Source organism: Manis pentadactyla, chromosome 6 (assembly GCF_030020395.1).
Source record: "Manis pentadactyla isolate mManPen7 chromosome 6, mManPen7.hap1, whole genome shotgun sequence".
Taxonomy (NCBI): domain Eukaryota; kingdom Metazoa; phylum Chordata; class Mammalia; order Pholidota; family Manidae; genus Manis; species Manis pentadactyla.
The window spans coordinates 100172-119293 of record NC_080024.1 but is presented as its reverse complement, the minus strand read 5'-3'; the positions used below and the strand labels follow the sequence as shown (position 1 = coordinate 119293).

General features: G+C 41.9%; 1 protein-coding gene and 1 pseudogene across 11 annotated transcripts in view; one reads left to right on the top strand and one right to left on the bottom strand.

Annotated features, from left to right (window-relative positions):
• LOC130684014 (bromodomain-containing protein DDB_G0270170-like) overlaps positions 1 to 19122 on the top strand; it is an 80816-nt gene that overhangs the window by 10073 nt on the left and 51621 nt on the right. For 10 of the 11 annotated variants that reach the window (XM_057503305.1, XM_057503303.1, XM_057503306.1 and 7 more), the window contains exon 2: positions 1488 to 2667. The gene's annotated coding sequence lies outside the window, so the exon portion shown is untranslated. The remainder of the gene's footprint in view (positions 1 to 1487; positions 2668 to 19122) is intronic. The other variant, XM_057503304.1, reaches the window with a different exon arrangement.
• On the bottom strand, positions 15011 to 16951 carry LOC118920454 (calponin-3-like; annotated as a pseudogene).

Below are 19122 nucleotides of genomic sequence, written 5' to 3'. Positions count from 1 at the left end.
CAGTTAGCCTCAGCACTGAGTTCTCAGACACCCTGCTGGTGTTCAAAAATTGCGTGGTGTTGTATGCATTGGAAACAGGTCCTGTATCCTGAAAGGAGTTACACTGCTGTGTATGAAAAAGAACGCTGGGTCATATGAAACCGCTATTAATATATTTAGGAACCTCCACACTGTTTTCCATAGTAGCTGCACCAATTTACATGGTCACCAACAGTGCACGACGGTTCCCTTTTGTCCACATCCTCATAAATACTTGTTATTTCTTGTTTTTTGGGAACTAGCCATTCTGACTGGTGTGAGGTGATAGCTCGTTGTGATTTTTTTTGTTGTTACCATTAGGGTACAATTACATGAGCAACATTGTGGTTACTAGACTCCCCCCCCATTATCAAGTCCCCACCCCATACCCCATTACAGTTGCTGTCCATCAATGTAGTATGATGCTATAGAATCACTACCTGTCTTCTGTGTGTTACACTGCAATCCCCGTGGCCCTCCACCCCTACATTATGTGTGCAGATCGTAATGCCCCCTTTACCCCCTTATCCCTCCCTTCCCACCCATCCTCCCAGGTCCCTTTCCCTTTGGTAACTGTTAGTCCATTCTTGGGTTCTGTGAGTCTGCTGCTGTTTCGTTCCTTCTGTTTTTGCTTTGTTCTCATACTTTACAGAGGAGTGAAATCCTTGGATACTTGTCTTTCTCCACCTGGCTTATTTCACTGAGCATAACACCCTCTAGCTCCATCCGTGTTGTTGCAAATGGTGGTAGTAGGATTTGTTTTCTTCTTATGGCTGAATGATATTCCATGCTGTGTATGTACCACCTCTTCTTTATCCATTCATCTCCTGATGGACACTTAGGTTGCTTCCATTTCTTGGGTATTGTAAATAGTGCTGCAATCAACATAGGGGTTCATCTGTCTCTTTCAAACTGGGCTCCTGCATTCTTAGGGTAAATTCCTAGGAGAGGAATTCCTGTGTCAAATGGTATTTCTGTTCTTTGCTTTTTTGGGGAACCTCCATACTGCTTTCCACAATGGTTGAGCTGACTGACATTCCCACCAGCAGTGTAGGAGGGTTCCCTTTTCTCCACACCCTCGCTGACATCTGTTGTCTGTCTTTGGGGTGGTGGCCATCCTAACTGGTGTGAGGTGATACCCCATTGTGGTTTTAATGTGCATTTCTCTGATGGTTAGCGATGTGGAGCGTCTTTTCATGTGCCTGTTGGCCACCTGAAATTGCTTCTGTGGAGAAGTGTCTGTTGAGAGAGCCTCTGCCCATTTTGTAATTGGATTTATTTGCTTTTTGTGTGTTGAGGTTCGTGAGCTCTTGATACATATTTTGGATGGCAACGCCTTATCAAATATGTCATCAGTGAATATATTCTCCCATACTGAAGGATGTCTTTTGGTTCTACTGATGGTGGTCAAACAGAATCTTATGCCCCCTACCATTTCATTCCAAATCTGACTAATTTTTTTTTTCCAGAACAGCAACCAGCCGAGAAAACTGGAACAAAGAGGAGAAGCTGTGATGCAGGAACATCTAGCGGAAAGCTGAGAGGTGAGATGGTGTGGAGACTGGTAGGTTGTATCTTTCCATGTGCTGCTTTCAAGGGTCATAGGGAAAAAAGGTTGCCAAGGAGATAAAGCCCGGGGTGTTGATGTCACCTGGTATCGGTGGAGCCACGTAGCCACTGGCCATTGATGGGAAGGCTAGCATGCGGCACTGTTGTCTTTCCTGCAGAGTTAGATGTGCGGCGTCCCCTGTTTGCAGTTCAGTCAGAGGCCGTGTGGGACTGTTCTGGCACTGGCCGGGGTGGACCCGAGAGCTGTGCCGTTCCTGCTGGGCTGTCGCAGCATCCCTCTCAGAACAGGGCCTCAGCAGCGCTCCCGGAAAAGAGAGAGAGAGAGAGAGAGAGAAGCGACAGGGGCAGGTTTTTCTGTAGGTCCATGAGCATGTTCCTGATGTTTATTTTGAGATCTCTTTCAGGAAGACTGATTTGAGTCCTGTTACCAGGTTCCTTTGACAGTTCATATTTGTAGGTAGCGCCCTCTAGCTCCCAGAAGCTTTACTCTCTGGAGCTGCTTAGCCCTTGTGGGGGATGGCAGGGGTCACAGGGGAGCCTCGCTGGTGCCCTCCCCTGCTGGGAGGAAAGAGGTCTTTCCTGCTTCCCAGCTGCAGTGCCTGTCTCCACTGCCAGGGCCAGTTTGTGGAGCACGCAGGGAGAAGCTGCCGTAGGTGGGGCCGTCCTCTCACTGGCCTGGCATGATGGTGGGGGCGGCCGGTTTGTAGGCCGGTGCCGGCAGGGAGGCAGGCCGTATATCAGTCACAGCATGGTAGGGGGCCTCGGAGTTGCGTAGCCAGCCAGGGGGATGGAGCGCCTGGAGCTCCTAAAAGTTCCCCCGCCTGCTGGGCAGAGTGCATCCGGGCAGTTTGGCGCACCTGTCCTTTCTCCTGAGTGGCAAGCTCTGTGGAAGCCTTGCCCCTTTAGCAGCTCTCTTGCTGTTAGGAAGTCTCTTAGACTGCCCGCCTTTCTTTTGTCCCACAGTGGCCGGATGTGGATCCCTGTGTTGTCCCACACGTGGCTGGAATCTCAAGTCTCTCGAAGTCTTCCTCCTGTCTTCGCTTTGCAGCCCCACCGACCCTCCAGAGTGCACCATGTACGGTAGGTTCGTGCTCCCAGAGCACATCTCCAGGGCTGGGTGTTCAGCAGTCCTAGGCCTCCCTCCCCCTCCCCAGTTCCGTTTCTCTTCCTCCCCCACGAGCTCGGGTGCAGGAAGGGCTTTGGGGTCCCTCTGGATCACGGCTTTGGTACGTCACCCTTCTCCTTGAGGTGACAGCCTGCCACAGCAGCCTTCTTCCCTGCTGCTCTTCCAGGATTTGGTGTAGTTGTTATATTTCCATATTGTATGTATGTATGTGGTTTTGGGAGGAGGTTTCTGCCTCCCCTCTCACGCTGCCGGTCTTTAATCCCATCAACCCATCTTCTTTTTTTTTTTTCCAGTTTCACTTGTGTAGGGTACCTTACCCCACCCCTTAGACTTGTAGTTTGTCTGTGTCTTTGGATCTCAAGCGAGTCTCCTGTAAGGGAGCATGTAGGTGGTACTGAGTTTTCATCCCTTGTTTTAACCCTGTGTCTTTTGATTGGAGCATTTAAAGTCTGTCCTTTTATTCTGATAATTGATAGCTATGTCCTTATTGCACTTTAAAAATTTTTTTTGTTTTTTTTTTTGTTATCATTAATCTACAATTACATGAAGAACATTACGTTTACTAGGCTTCCCCCTTCACCAAGTTCCCCCAACAAACCCCATTATAGTCACTCTCCATCAGCATAGTAAGGTGCTGTAGAACCACTACTTGTCTTCTCTGTGTTGTACAGCCCTCCCCATGGCACCCCCCCCCCCACATTATACATGCTAATTGTAATGCCCCCTTTCTTTTTCCCCACCCTTATCCCTCCCTTCTGACCCACCCTCCTCAGTCCCTTTCCCTTTGGTAACTGTTATTCCATTCTTGGGTTCTGTGATTCTTCTGCTGTTTTGTTCCTTAGGTTTTTCTTTGTTCTTATACTCCACATAGGAGGGAAATCATTTGGTACTTGTCTTTCTCTGCCTCGCTTATTTCACTGAGCATACTACCCTCTAGCTCCATCCATGTTGTTGCAAATGGTAGGATTTGTTTTCTTCTTATGGCTGCTTATTGCACTTTTTAAACTGGATTTCATTCTTTTTTGTTTGTAGTTTTGCTCTGCTTTCATCATTGCTCTCCTGGTTATGAGCAATATATATCTATATCTGTCATCTATCTATTTATCTATCATCTGTCTGTCTAATTATCTATCTGTCATCTTTCTATTATCTATCTCTCATCTATCATCTTTTTGTCTGCCCATCTATCCTTATGTACAGAACAGTTAACAACATATCCTATGTCACTTCCCTACATTATGTTTCCAAAAATCTTGCAAGGTAACTAGGCCGTAGAGAGAGCACTGGGTTCACCGAGACGCTTGCTGGTTGAGTCAGCTGCGTGTGCTTACAAAACCAGTAAATGGTGGTGCAGGGACTTCAACCTGTATCTCTGTCCTCTGTCCTCTTTTACCTCCTTATCACTTGCTGACTGTATTTAGCCACATTCATTGACTAAGTGCTCCCTGAAGACCACAAGTATCCTTCCTCTGGGCCTGTTGTAGACAGAAAAGTAAACTTGGTGCTTTGCTCACCACCATGTTTGAGGGACATCAGCGTGATCACCGCTGATAGGAGGAGGGACAAATAAAAAGGAACACCAATTTCTAGACAGGAGCAGTTGGGAGGAGAGAGTGTGTTGTGGAGTGACGTGTTTATTTGAGTGTCCAAACTTCCCTCTTTATCTGGTTGTTACTTCTTTACATTCATGAACATCATAAAATCCAGTGATTTCAAAAGCCCAAACATATATTACATCAATTCAGTTGTTGAGGTCAGAAAAAATGAGAAGGGCTTCGCTGTACCACTGAATCTATGACTGGATACTGCTAAAACCAAACAAAACGAATCCACCGTGGCTGGAAGGGCTGTTTTCTACTCACTGTCTCTCTGGGGATTCAAACAGAATCCCTTTTTTTTTTTCCAGTTTCACTTGTGTAGGGTACCTGTCCCCACCCCTTCAACTTGTAGTTTGTCTGTATCCTTGGATCTCAAGTGAGCCTCCTGTAAGGGAGCATGTAGATGATCTTGATGAGTGATAGCTTTGTTTAGTATTAATGATTTCCTATCTGCCTACTTATCTATCTATTTATCTATCCATCTATCTATATCTATCTATGTATCTATTTTCTCAGTTTTGTCAATGTTCTGTCACTAGGTGCACATTCATTCCTTAACCTTCCCAATTTAGCATGCAGTCTGTTTCCAGTGAGTCCCAGACTAAGACATATACATACACATACACAGTAATGGCATAGTGTCATGTCACATTTCCTCCTTATATTGACCTGCTTCACTGAAAGTCAGCATTTCTCTTGGATTTTTTATACAAGTTCACATATATGTAAATGGAAAATACACCACCAATATGCTGTGCTTGAGTGGACAAACTACCTGACTTTTATTTTCAACTAATTTTTGTGTCCAAAAATCCTATGATTAGCCACTCTAAAACAGTAATGAATTGAGAAAAATCTTTTGCAGCAAATATTTATTTAAATGCTTAGTATGTCCTTGGCACTGAGGTAACTGTATCAGTAGAAGACTCAGCAAGTATCATATATACTAGTGTAAGTGATGTATGTAAATTATTTCCTTTGATTCTCTCAACAACTCTGTGAAGTACATCGTGCACCAAATGAGTTTGAGGTTAGTGATTTTCCCCAAAGTTACCCAAAGCTGTTAAGTGAGAAATCTGGATTTGCACAGAGTGTTTGATTACAAATAGTCTACACTATTAACATCTTCAGCCTCTTGTACCTTCCTTCTTTGGAAATTCCAGCTTCAGAAGAGTGGCAGATATTGTTATGCCAATGATTATATCAAATATACCAACAGTTGATTTGGAACAAGGGTACAAGTGAGCTGAACAGGTGTTTTAGCAATTGTATAGCAGGAAGAAGCTAGCAGTTATGCAGTGATGGTACTTAAGCTAAAAAATGAAGATTATGAGGGAGTTAAACAGCAGAAGAGGGAGTGCAAGAGTATTTCTAATAGAGAAAATCAAGTGGCTAAAGGCCTTAGAGTAGGAAAGAGCCTGGGACATTTGAGGAAAAGATAGACTGGCCAGTTATAGCCTCAACACCTAGAAAGAGTGGGGAAAATAGGCCATAGATTGTAAGTTTAGATACAGATGGTTGTATGTGGGTGTCCATGTTGAAAATAGTGGAAACTTTTAGCAATTACCTGTGGCATGAAACAGCAGGATGGATTTAGGAGTAAGACTCCCAAAATGGGAAATTTTATTTAAAAAAAATAAGTAAATAGATACCTATGTTACTTTACAAGGCTCTGCTGTACCATAGTACTACACACTTGGTTTGTTTAAACCACAGACATGTATCCTCTCACAGTTTGGAGTCTAGCGGTCTGAGAGTGAAGTGTCACCAGATGGGTTCCTGCTGAGGGCTGTGGCTGGGGGTCTGCTCCATGCCTCTGCCCTAGCTTCTGGTGGGTTTTGGCAATATTTGGCTTATAGAAATGTTCCCCCAAACTGTCTTGACCTTCACATGCCATTTAGGCCTGTGTGCATATCTGTTCAAATTTCTTTGCTGTTGTTATCATTAATCTACAATTACATGAGGAACATTATGTTTACTAGGCTGCCCTCTTCACCAAGACCCCCCACACAGCCCATTACAGTCACTGTCCATCAGCGTAGTAAGATGCTGTGGAATCACTACTTGTCTTCACTGTGTTGCACAGCCCTCCCCATGCTACCCCCTACACGCTAGTTATACATGCTAATCGTAATACCCACTTTCTTTTTCCCCACCCTTATCCCTCCCTTCCCACCCATCCTCCCTAGTCCCTTTCCCTTTGGTAACTGTTAGTCCATTCTTGGGTTCTGTGATTCTGCTACTATTTTCTTCCTTCAGTTTTTCTTTATTCTTATACTCCACATATGAGTGAAATCATCTGATACTTGTCTTTCTCCGCCTGGCTTATTTCACTGAGCATAATACCCTCTAGCTCCATCCATGTTCTTGCAAGTGGTAGGATTTGTTTTCTTCTTATGGCTGAATAATATTCCATTGTGTATATGTACCACATTTCTTTATCCATTCATCTACTGATGGACACTTAGGTTGCTGCCATTTCTTGGCTACTGTAAATAGTACTATGATAAACATAGGGGTGCATCTGTCTTTTTCAAACTGGGCTGCTTCATTCTTAGGGTAAATTCCAAGAAGTAGAATTCCTCAGTCAAATGGTATGTCTATTTTGAGCTTTTTGAGGAACCTCCATACTGCTTTCCACAATGGTTGAACTAATTTACATTCCCACCAGCAGTGTAGGAGGGTTCCCCTTTCTCCACAACCTCACCAACATGTGTTGTTGTTTATCTTTTGGATGGTGGTAATCCTTACTGGTGTGTGGAGATATCTCATTGTGGTTTTAATTTGCATTTCTCTGATATCAGACTAGTGATGTGGAGCATTTTTCATGTGTCTGTTGGCCATCTAAATTTCTTCTTTGGAGAACTGTCTGTTCAGCTTCTCTGCCAATTTTTTAATTGGATTGTTTGCTTTTTGTTTGTTGAGGTGCATGAGCTCTTTATATATTTGGGATGTCAACCTTTTATCGGCTCTGTCATTTATGAATATATTCTCCCATACTGTAGGGTACCTTCTTGTTCTATTGATGGTGTCCTTTGCTGTACAGAAGCTTTTCAGCTTGATATAGTCCCACTTGTTCATTTTTGCTTTTGTTTCCCTTGACTTGGGATATATGTTCATGAAGAAGTTGCTCATGTTTATGTCCAAGAGATTTTTGCCTATGTTTTTTTCTAAGAGTTTTATGGTTTCATGACTTACATTCAGGTCTTTGATCCATTTCGAATTTACTTTTCTGTATGGGGTTAGACAGTGATCCAGTTTCATTCTCTTACATGTATAGCTGTCCAGTTTTGCCAGCACCATCTGTTAAAGAGACTGTCATTTCCCCATTGTATGTCCATGGCTCCTTTATCGTATATTAATTGACCATATATGTTTGGGTTAATGCCTGAGGTCTCTATTCTGTTCCACTGGTCTGTGGCTCTGTTCTTTTGCCAGTACCAAACTGTCTTGATTACTGTGGCTTTGTAGTAGAGCTTAAAGTTGGGGAGCGAGATCCCCCCCACTTTATTCTTCCTTCTCAGGATTGCTTTGGCTATTCGGGGTCTTTGGTGTTTCCATATGAATTTTTGAACTATTTGTTCCAGTTCGTTGAAGAATGTTGTTGGTAATTTGATAGGGATTGCATCAAATCTGTATATTGCTTTGGGCAGGATGGCCATTTTGGCGATACTAATTCTTCCTAGCCAAGAGCATGGGATGCATTTCCATTTGTTAGTGTCCTCTTTAATTTCTCTTAAGAGTGTCTTGTAGTTTTCAGGGTGTAGGTCTTTCACTTCTTTGGTTAGGTTTGTTCCTAGGTATTTTATTCTTTTTGATGCTATTGTGAATGCAGTTTTTTCCTGATTTCTCTATTAGTCATCGTTAGTGTATAGGAAAGCCACAGATTTCTGTGTGTTAATTTTGTATCCTGCAACTTTGCTGTATTCCGATATCAGTTCTAGTAGTTTTGGAGAGGAGTCTCTAGGGTTTTTATGTACAATATCATGTCATCTGCAAATAGTGACAGTTTAACAACTACTTCACCAATCTGGCTTCCTTGTATTTGTTTGTTTTGTCTGATTGCCGTGGGTAGGACCTCCATTACTATGTTGAATAACAGTGAGGAGAGTGGTCATCCCTGTCTTGTTCCCGATCTCAGAGGAAAAGCTTTCAACCTCTCGCTGTTCAGTATGATGTTGGCTGTGGGCTGATCATATATGGCCTTTATTATGTTGAGGTACTTGCCCTCTATACCCATTTTGCTGAGAGTTTTTATCATGAATGGATGTTGAATTTTATCAAATGCTTTTTCAGCATCTATGGAGATGATCATGTGGTTTTTGTCCTTTTTGTTTATGTGGTGAATGATTTTGATGGATTTTCAAATGTACCATCCTTGCTTCCCTAGGATGAATCCCACTTGGTCATGGTGTATGATCCTTTTGATGTATTTTTGAATTCGGCTTCCTAATATTTTGTTGAGTATTTTTGCATGTACGTTCATCAGGGATATTGCTCTGTAATTTTCTTTTTTTTGTGCGGTCTTTGCCTGGTTTTGGTATTAGGGAAATGTTGGCTTCATAGAATGAGTTTGGGAGTATTCCGTCCTCTTCTATTTCTTGGCAGACTTTAAGGAGAATGGGTATTATGTCTTCTCTGTATGTCTGATAAAATTCCACGGTAAATCCATCTGGCCTGGGGGTTTTGTTCCTGGGAAGGTTTTTGATTACTGCTTCAATTTCGTTGGTGGTGATTGGTTTGTTTAGATTCTGTGTTTCTCCCTTGGTTAGTCTTGGAAGGTTGTATTTTTCTAAGAAGTCCATTTCTTCTAGGTTTTCCAGCTTGTTAGCATATATTTTTTCATAGTATTCTCTAATAATTCTTTTTATTTCTTCAGAGTCCATCATAATTTTTCCTTTCTCCTTTCTTATTATGTTGATGTGTGTTGATTCTCTTTTTCTCTTAATAAGTCTGGCTAGAGGCTTATCTATTTTGTTTATTTTCTCAAAGAACCAGCTCTTGTTTTCACTGATTTTTTTTTTGCTATTGTTTTATTCTCAATTTTATTTAGTTCTTCTCTGATCTTTTTTATGTCCTTCCTTCTGCTGACTTTAGGCCTCATTTGTTCTTCTTTTTACAATTTCGATAATTGTGACGTTAGACTATTCATTTGGGATTGTTCTTCCTTCTTTAAATGTGCCTGGATTGCTATATACTTTCCTCTTAAGACTGCTTTCACTGCGTCCCACAGAAGTTGGGGCTTTGTGTTGTTGTCATTTGTTTCCATATATTGCTGGATCTCCATTTTAATTTGGTCATTGATCCATTGATTATTTAGGAGCATGTTGTTAAGCCTTCATGTGTTTGTGAGCCTTTTTGCTTTCTTGGTACAATTTATTTCTAGTTTTATACCTTTGTGGTCTGAAAATTTGGTTGGTAGGATTTCAATGTTTTTGAATTTACTGAGGCTCTTTTTGTGGTCTAGTATGTGGTCTATTCTGGAGAATGTTCCACGTGCAGTTGAGAAGAATGTGTATCCTGTTGCTTTTGGATGTAGAGTTCTATAGATGTCTGTTAGGTCCATCTGTTCTAGTGTGTTGTTCAGTGCCTCCGTGTGCTTACTTATTTTCTGTCCGGTGGATCTATCCTTTGGATTGAGTGGTGTGTTGAAGTCTCCCTAAATGAATGCATTGCATTCTATTTCCTCCTTTAGTTCTGTTAGTATTTGTTTCACATATGCTGGTGCTCCTGTGTTGGCTGCATATATATTTATAATGGTTATATCCTCTTGTTGGACTGAGACCTTTATCATTACGTAATGTCCTTTATCTCTTGTCACTTTCTTTGTTTTGAAGTCTATTTTGTCCGATACTAGTACTGCAACACCTACTTTTTTCCTCCCTGTTTGCATGGAATATGTTTTTCCATCCCTTGACTTTTAGTTTGTGCATGTCTTTGGGTTTGAGGTGAGTCTCTTGTAAGCTGCATATAGATGGTTCTTGCTTTTTTATCCATTCTATTACTTTGTGTCTTTGATTGGTACATTCAGTCCATTTACATTTAGAGTGATTATTGAAAGATATGTACTTATTGCCATTGCAGGCTTTAGATTCATGGTTACCAAAGGTTCAAGGTTAGCCTCTTTAGTATCTTACTGTCTAACTTAACTTGCTTATTGAGCTGTTATAAACACTGTCTGGTGATTCTTTATTTCTCTCCCTTCTTATTCCTCCTCCTCCATTCTTTATATGTTAGGTATTTTATTCTGTGCTCTTTTGTGTTTCCTTTAACTGCTTTTGTGGGTAGTTGATTTTATTTTTTGCCTTTAGTTAGTATTTGGTTGGTTTGCTTTCTTTGCTGTGATTTTATTTTCTCTGGTGATATCTGTTTAGCCTTAGGAGTGCTCCCATCTAGAGCAGTCCCTCTGAAATACCCTGTAGAGTTGGTTTTTGGGAGGCAAATTCCCTCAACTTTACTTGTCTGGGAATTGTTTAATCCCTCTTTCATATTTAAATGATAATTGTGCTGGATGCAGTATTCTTGGTTTAAGGCCCTTCTGTTTCATTGCATTAAATATATCATGCCATTCTCTTCTGGCCTGTAAGGTTTCTGTTGAGAAGTCTGATGATAGCCTGATGGATTTTCCTTTGTAGGTGACCTTTTTCCTCTCTGTAGCTGTCTTTAAAAAAACTCTTTCCTTGTCCTTGATCTTTGCCATTTTATCTATTATGTGTCTTGGTGTTGCCCTCCTTGGGTCTCTTCTGTTGGGATTTTTGTGTACTTCTGTGGTCTGATTGATTATTTCCTCCCCCAGTTTGGGGGAGTTTTCAGCAATTATTACTTCAAATACACTTTCTATCCCTTTTTCTCTTCTCTCTTCTTCTTCTGGTACCCGTATAATGTGGATATTGTTCCTTTTGGATTGGTCACATGGTTATCTTAATATTGTTTCATTCCTGGAGATCCTTTTATCTCTCTCTGCATCAGCTTCTATCGTTCCTGTTCTCTGGTTTCTATTTCATCAATGGCCTCTTGCATCTCATCCATTCTGCTTTTAAATCCTTCCAGAGATTGTTTTATTTCTGTAGTCTCCCTCCCTTCTTTGTTAGCTCTTGCATTTTTCTCTGCAGCTCCACCAGCATGGTTATGACCTTTATTTTGAATTATTTTTCAGGAATATTGGTTAGGTCCATCTCCCCAAGCTCCTTCTTAGTGGTTGTCTCTGTTAGTCTGGTCTGGATCAAATTCTTCTGCCTTTTCATGGTGATAGAGGTAGTTGTGGGGAGTTGGTGGGTGTGTCTGTTGGGAGAACATCCCTTCGTGTTAGTTTGTGGCATTCCTCTCCTGTGAGAGCGGCAACCACTACCGGCTTGTGCTGGGCAGCTGTGCACAGACGGGGCCTCTGAGTTTGGCCCGAGCGGTTTTAACTCGGTGTGGCCGGCCTCAGGTTGCTGCTCCACTATGGCAGAGCTGCCCTGGAGGGGGAATGGGCGAGAGGCTGTTCATTGTCGTGAGGGGCCTCCAAGCTGTGCTACTGCCCAGGGGGTTAGGGCGCCCAGAGTTATCCCGGATTCCCAGCTGCTGTGCTGAGCGCGTCGGGACACTTCTGTCCAGCTGTGAGGCTCCTGTCCCTTTAAGACTTTCAAAAAGCACTTGCTTTCTTTGTCCCAGGGGCGCCAGCTGCGGGGACCCGCTCGCAGGTTTTACTGTTCTGTTTCCCTACTATCCACACACCACGCACTGTGTGTCTGCGCTCAGTGTGGATGACTGGGGTTGGGTATTTAGCAGTCCTGGGCTCCCTCTCCCTCCCCACTCTGAATCCTCTCCTCCCGCCAAGGAGCTGGGGTGAGGGGCACTCTGGTCCCACCGGGCCGCGGTTTGTATCTTACCCCCTTCGTGAGGTGCTAGTGTCTCGCAGATGTAGATGTAGCCTGGCTGTTGTACTGTATCTTCTGGTCTCTCTTTTAGGAATAGTTGTATTTGTTGTATTTTCAAAAATATATATGGTTTTTAATGGAGATTTCTGATGCTCTACTCACGCCACCATCTTTGCTCCTCCTCTCTCTGTGTGTTTTGATTGGTGCATTTCCTACATTTACATTTAGTGTGATTATTGATAGATATGTACCTATTTCCATTGCAGGCTTTGGATTTGTGGTTACCGTAGGTCCAAGGGTAGCTTCTTTGCTATCTAACCATCTAACATTAACTCACTTATTATGCTGTTATAAACACAGTGTGATGATTCTTTATTTTCCTCCCTTCTTTTTCTACATCCTCCACTCTCTTTGTGTTAGGTGTTTAATTCTGTACTCTCGTGTTTCCCTGAACTACTTTTGTGGATAGCTGATTTTATTTTTTGCTGTTAGTTAGTATTTGGTGTGCCTTCTTTGGTGTGATTTTATTTTCTCTAGTGACATCTATTTAACAGTACTTCCATCAAAGCAGTTCCTTTAAAATACACTGTAGAGGTGGTTTGTGAAAGGTAAATTCCCTCAACTTCTGCTTATCTGGAAATTGTTTAATCCCTCCTTCAAATTTAAGTGATAATCTTGCTGGATACAGTATTCTTGGTTCAAGGCCCTTCTGTTTCATTGCATTGAATATATCATGCCATTCTCTTGTGGCGTGTAAGGTTTCTGTTTAGAAGTGTGATAATAGCCTGATGGGATTTCCTTTGTAGGTGATCTCTTTTCTCTGACTGGCTGCTTTTACTACCCTGTCCTTGTCTTTGATCTTTGCCATTTTAATTATTATGTGTCTTGGTGGTGTTCTCCTTGGGTTCCTTGTGTTGGGAAATCTGTGGGCTTCCATGGTCTGAGAGACTATTTCCTTCCCCACCTTGGGGAAGTTTTCTTCAGTTTTTTCTTCAAATACACTTTCTATCCCATTTTCTCTCTCTTCTTTTGGTACCCCTATAATGTGAATATTGTTCCATTTGCATTGGTCACACAATTCTCTTAAGTATTCTTTCATTCCTGTAGATCCTTTTATCTCTCTCTCTGCCTCAGCTTCTCTGTATTCCTGTTTTCTATTCCATCAACAGTCTCTTGCACCTCATCCAGTCTTCTCTTAAGTCCTTCCATTGTTTGTTTCATTTCTGTTGTCTCCCTCCAGAATTCATCCCTTAGCTCTTGCATATTTCTCTGCAACTCCATCAGCCTGGTTATGACTTTTATTTTGAATTCTTTTTTAGGAAGATTGGTTATATTGGTCTCACCAGGCCCTCTCTCTCTGGTGTTTGAGTGATTTTGGACTGAACCAGGTTCTTCCTTTTCATGGCGATAAAGTGATCGCCAGTGAGTGGCATGTTTGTCAGGTGGGAGGACCAAGCCCCTTCCTGTTTGCTGGTCGCCTTGCCCTTCTCTGCTTCCTGTGCTGGTTAACTGCACACAGCAAGCAGTCTCTGGGTTAATCCCTTGAGCTGCCGTTGGCAGGGCAGCCCTCAGGATAGCCTAAGGCACTGGCAGGGGTTGCAGGTGAGCCACACGTGTTCTGCGAGAACGGTGCCCCTTAGTTACTTCCGGACTTTGTGCTGGCTTCCTTAAGCCTGTGCCAGGTAGCTGCACACAGGGAGCAGTCTCTGGGTCTGGCTCGTTTAACTGTGCACTGGGAGAAGATTCTGTGTGGTTGCTGTGAGTGAGGCTTCTCCCTGGCTGGTCTGCAGCAATGGCGTGTCAGCAGTTTGCTTGCAGTGCCAGCTTGGGGGAATGAACAGCAGGCTGTTAATCACTGTGAGGGGCTTTGGAGCTGTGTTGGCACCGAGGGGGTTAGGGTGCCTGAAGTTCCTTCAGATTCCCAGCCTGCTTTTCTGAGTGTGCCAGGACAATTTTGTCCACCTGTTGAACCCTTGTCCCCTTATGACTTAAAGTGCATGTTTTTCTTTTGTTCCGGGGAAGCTGGCTGTGGGGACCTGTTCAGGGTCTCCGTCTCGGATTTTACTTTTCCGTTTCTCTAATACCCCGTATACCATGCAATGTGTGTCTGTGCTCCCAATGCAGAATACTAGGGCTGGTTATTTAGCAGTCCTGGGCTTCCACTCCCTCCCCAGTCAGATTCTTTTCCTCACGCCGGTGAGCTGGGGTTGGGGGAGTGCTCTGGTCCCGCCATGTTGCGGCATTATATCTTACCCTTTTCATGAGATGCTGGGTTCTCACAGATGTACATGTAGCCTGTCCGTTGTACTGTATCTTCTGGTCTCTCTCTTAGGAATAGTTGCATTTGCTGTATTTTCAAAATATATATGGTTTTGGGGGGATATTTTCGCCACCCTACTCACGTCGTCATCTTGAGTGGGTACCCTCTTGGTTTTAATTTGCATTTGCCTGATGATTAGTGATGTGTCACATCTTTTCATGTGACTGTAGGCCATCTGTACGCCCTCTGTGGAAAAATGTCTATTTAGATTCTCTGCCCATATTTTAATGGGTTCTTTGTTTTGGGGTATATTTATCCAATATGTATTGGATATCAGCCCCTTATCAGATATATCACTTTCAGATATTCCTTACAGTAAGTTGCCTTTTCATTTTGTTGATGTTGTCCTTCACAGAAACTTTTTAGATCGATGAAGCCCCTCTTGTTTATTCTTTCTTTTGTTTCCCTTGCCTGGGGAGATGTGTCCAGAAAAAATTTACTGTTGCTGATTTTCAAGAGATTCATGCCCATCTTTTCTTTCAAAAGTTTTGTGCTTTCATGCCTTTAGGTATTTAATCCATTTTTTTTTAATGTTCAAAAAAATATATTTATTTATAAAAAATACAATGGGATAAGTTTATGCTGAGAAATGCAGCAATAAATACAGTTGAAGGAAACAGAGCAACTCTACATTGAAACATTGGCACAAACAGGAAGAGCAAATGCACCGCCCAGACCTAACTGTCTGCGGGCCGATTTTATACACGCTACTTTAGAAACACCATTCTCAAAAGATCTTGTCAGCTTGGGTAAGAAGAAGTAAACATTTAATCACAAATGCACACTGATCATGACTTTATTTAAAAATCAGCATAACAATACTGTAAAAACATTGCTATGTAAATTTCTAAAATGCAGCATCTTAAATTTAGTTGGCAAAGACCACATTTAACTATAAGCATGAGTTTATTAGTCTTCCGTGTAGAAACCAGATACTAAACTGGAAAAAAAAAAACCCAAAAAACCAAAAACTTTCTATTGTTTGAAAATACCATTTTAAGTAGAAGATTGTAAAAATGCATAGATCTTCCATTACTGTACTGGCTGTCTCACAGTACTCCCCTTTCACAGTATTCCTTTTCACTGTGCATGCGAGTTAGTGGCTATGCTGTAAGATTTGACTGTTACAGCACTAAAAGGCAACTATTTAGGGAAGAGGCAGGAAAAGGAAGAGGGAATGTATGTAAGGCAATACTTCTTTTAGATACAATAAGCATAAGAGTGTGTGAGGAAGACAAGATAAAAATTACTCAAGGCTAGCTTGTTTCTCAGTGGATAAAAAACAATGGGCTAAATACTGAACTCTTTGTGTGACTAATAATCAATGCTTTGGTCACCATACTGGTAATCTCTGGGGTAGTCATCTTGGTATGCACCATGATACTCATCGGGGTATTCTGCCTGATAATCACTATCACTGATTTCCGACCTGTTTGTTCCTGTTCCTAGGCTTCCATTGTGAATGACAGGTTCTGTTGGAGCAGCACAGTATTTAGGGTCAGATACTTGCTGCCCAAGCCATACACACTCATTCCTTTCTGGGAGGCGACTTTGTTGGTACCCATCTGTAGGGAAATTGTTGAGTTGTCCACTGGTTGTAATGTTAGTTTCTGATCGTAGATGTCTCTTCTGGTACCTGGTGCTAACATCCCTGCCTGGCTGGCTCCTTTATTGGTGCCCGTCTGCAGGCTAATCGTGGACTGGTCAAAAGGTTTGTCAGTTTGCATTTTGGGATCATAAAGATGCCTCCTAGTCCCATAGGCTGTCATACCTGCCTGGCTGGTACATTTGTTGGTTCCCATCTGCAAACCAATCTCACTTTGGCCAGCTTTTAATTTTCATCAAAACTTGTTTTGTTTGCTTTTCTGCATACTTAACTCCAATGTCAATGGTTGTGTTGTTGTTTTAGCCAGACCTGCTAGAGCCACCAGTGTCGTCTGAACCTGGGTCATGTTTCCATTCTCAAAAAGATCATTTGCTTCAAATATATCATGTGGCTTCATACTGTAAGCCTGAATAGCTTTAATAAAGTTGCCAATATTCTCCAACTGAGGCCAGTTTAGTGAAGACTCATTAACCTTCTTCACTGAGCCTGGCTGTAGCTTGTTTATGAGTTCGCAGAGGATTATGCCATCTTTTAAGCCCAACTGAAAGTTGGTGCCATTGCTCATGCCTGTCACCTCTTCTATCGAGTTGCGAAGATCTTCTGCCTGATTGTCATACTTGGAAGCAATCTTGTTCTTGAGTTCGGCCGAGAGCCCATAGGATGGGCCCTTGTTGAAGTGGGTCATGGTGGTCCTGGTGGCGGGAAGAGGCTGCGCTTGGGTCTGATGGTTTCTTGCACTCAGCTTCCACGTTCCCAGAACCAAGGAGCGGCTGCAGTGGGAGATGCTCGGAGCTCGCTCTCCTGGGCAGTGCAAGAGACGCTGGGACGTGGCGGTGGAGTGCAGGCGGAGCCTAGGTGGCTCTGTGCATCTGGGTCCAGGGGAGCCTCCTGGTCAGTGCCAGATTCCCCCACCTAATCCATTTTGAATTGAATTTTGTGCATGATGTTAGAAAGTGATGTGATACCATTGTCCTGTATGTAGCTGTCTGGTTTTCCCAGCACCATTTATTGAAGAGACTGTCTTTTTCCCATTGTATATTCTTTCCTCTTTTGTCATATTTTAATTGACCATATTCGTGTGGGTTTGTTTATTAGTTATCTGTTCAGTTCCATTGATTCATATATTTGTTCTTGTGTCAGTACCATACTGTTTAATTCACTGCAGCTTTGTAGTATAGCTCTTTACCCCCAGCATTGTTCTTCATTGTCAAGATTTCTTTGGCTCTTCGGGGTCTTTTGAGGTTACATATAAATTTTAGGATTCTTTGCTCTAGTTGAGTGAAGAATTCCATTGGTTTTTTGATAGGGATTGCATTGAATCTATAGGTTGCTTTGGATAATATGGCCATTTAACAATATTCATTCATCCTATCCAGGGGCACAGGATAGCTTTTCATTTTATTTGTGTCTTCCTCAATTTCTTTCATCAGTGTCTTAGAGTTTTGAGAGTACAGGTCTTTATCTGCCTTGGTTGAATTTTCTTCCCAGTGATTTTATTCTTTTTGAGGCAATCATAAGTGGGATTCTTTCTTAAATCTCTTTCTGTTAGTTCATTTGTATGTGTAAATGCGGCAGGTTTTTGTGCATTGGTTTTGTTTGCTGTGACTTTTTCTGTGACATTTATTAATTTCAGTAGTTTTTTGATGCAGTTTTTAGGGTTTTCTCTATACAGTATCATGTCACCTGCAAATAGGGGAAATTTGACTTCTTCCTTACCAACTTGGATGCCTTTTACTTGTCTGGTTGCTGTGGCTAGGACTTTCAGGACTATGTTTAATAAAAGTGGTGACAGTGGGCATCCTTGTCTTGTTCCTGACCTTAGAGGAAAAGCTTTCAGCTTTTTTCAATTCAGTGTGATGGCAGCTGTGAGTTTGTCATATATGGCCTTTGTTATGTTGATGTATGTTCCCTCTATACACACTTTGTTGAGTTTTTAGCATAAAAGCATGTTGGGTTTTGTGATCCTTTTTAGTACCTATTGTGATGATAATTTTTATCCTTCCGTTTGTTAATGGGTGTGTCACATTGATTTGCAGATATTTCACCATCTTTGCATCCCTGGAATAAATCCTACTTGTTCCTTGTTAATGAGTCTTGTGTATTTTTTAATTCAATTTGCTGCTAGTTTTTTTTGAGGATTTTCACAAATGTGTTCCTTCAAGGATGGTGGTGTCTTAGTGTTCCTTTTTTGTACTGTTTTTGTTGGATTTGGTATTGGGGTGATGCCGAAGTAATGAAATGGCGTTAAGTTTTCCTTCCTTTTCAAGGTTTAGAAGTAGTTTGAGAAAGGGGAATATTAACTGTACTTTAAATGTTTGGTGGAAGTAATTTTGGAACCATCTGGTCCTTGTCTTTGTAAGGAGTGTTTTTTTGATTATCAGTGCAGTTCATTACTGTCAGTCTGTCAGTAGAGATTTTCTATTTCTTCTAGTTCAGTTTTGGAATATTGTGCATTTCTAGGAGCTTACCTTTTCTCCTATGTTTCCCAGTTTGATGGCATGATGTTTTTTATAACAGCCTCTTGCAGTCCTTTGTGTTTCTGTGGTGTCAGTTGTCACTTCTCTTTCATTTCTGACTTGAGTTGTCTGTGTTCATTTACATACACATGGCCGTCCTTTTGCCTTGTCTCCATTTGTTGATGGTGGTGAACTCTAAATAAGACAATGGAAGAATAAAGTCTAAAGGCCCTGTTTTCTGTATGGAAGTGCTTTTATTTCTTTGGCCAGGTTCAAGTTTCTGTAATTTGTTGGGTCCATTTGTGAACTCTCTGTTCTATTTCATTTATTTGTGTGTGTTCATATATATATTTATTTTATTAATCAGGAGAAAGAAGTGCAATTTATAGTGTGGCTTGACATTTAAATCATAAGTTTCATCTAAACACACCTGCCCAATAGAAGGCTGAATGACCTGTGGAAACCTCTGGTAGGTCTTTCTTCTAGACATCAACATCAAGGCAGCTGGGTTTTTTAAATGGAGGGTGTCAAGCACACATTTGGTTTTGACTGGTAAAGCAAATGATTAGA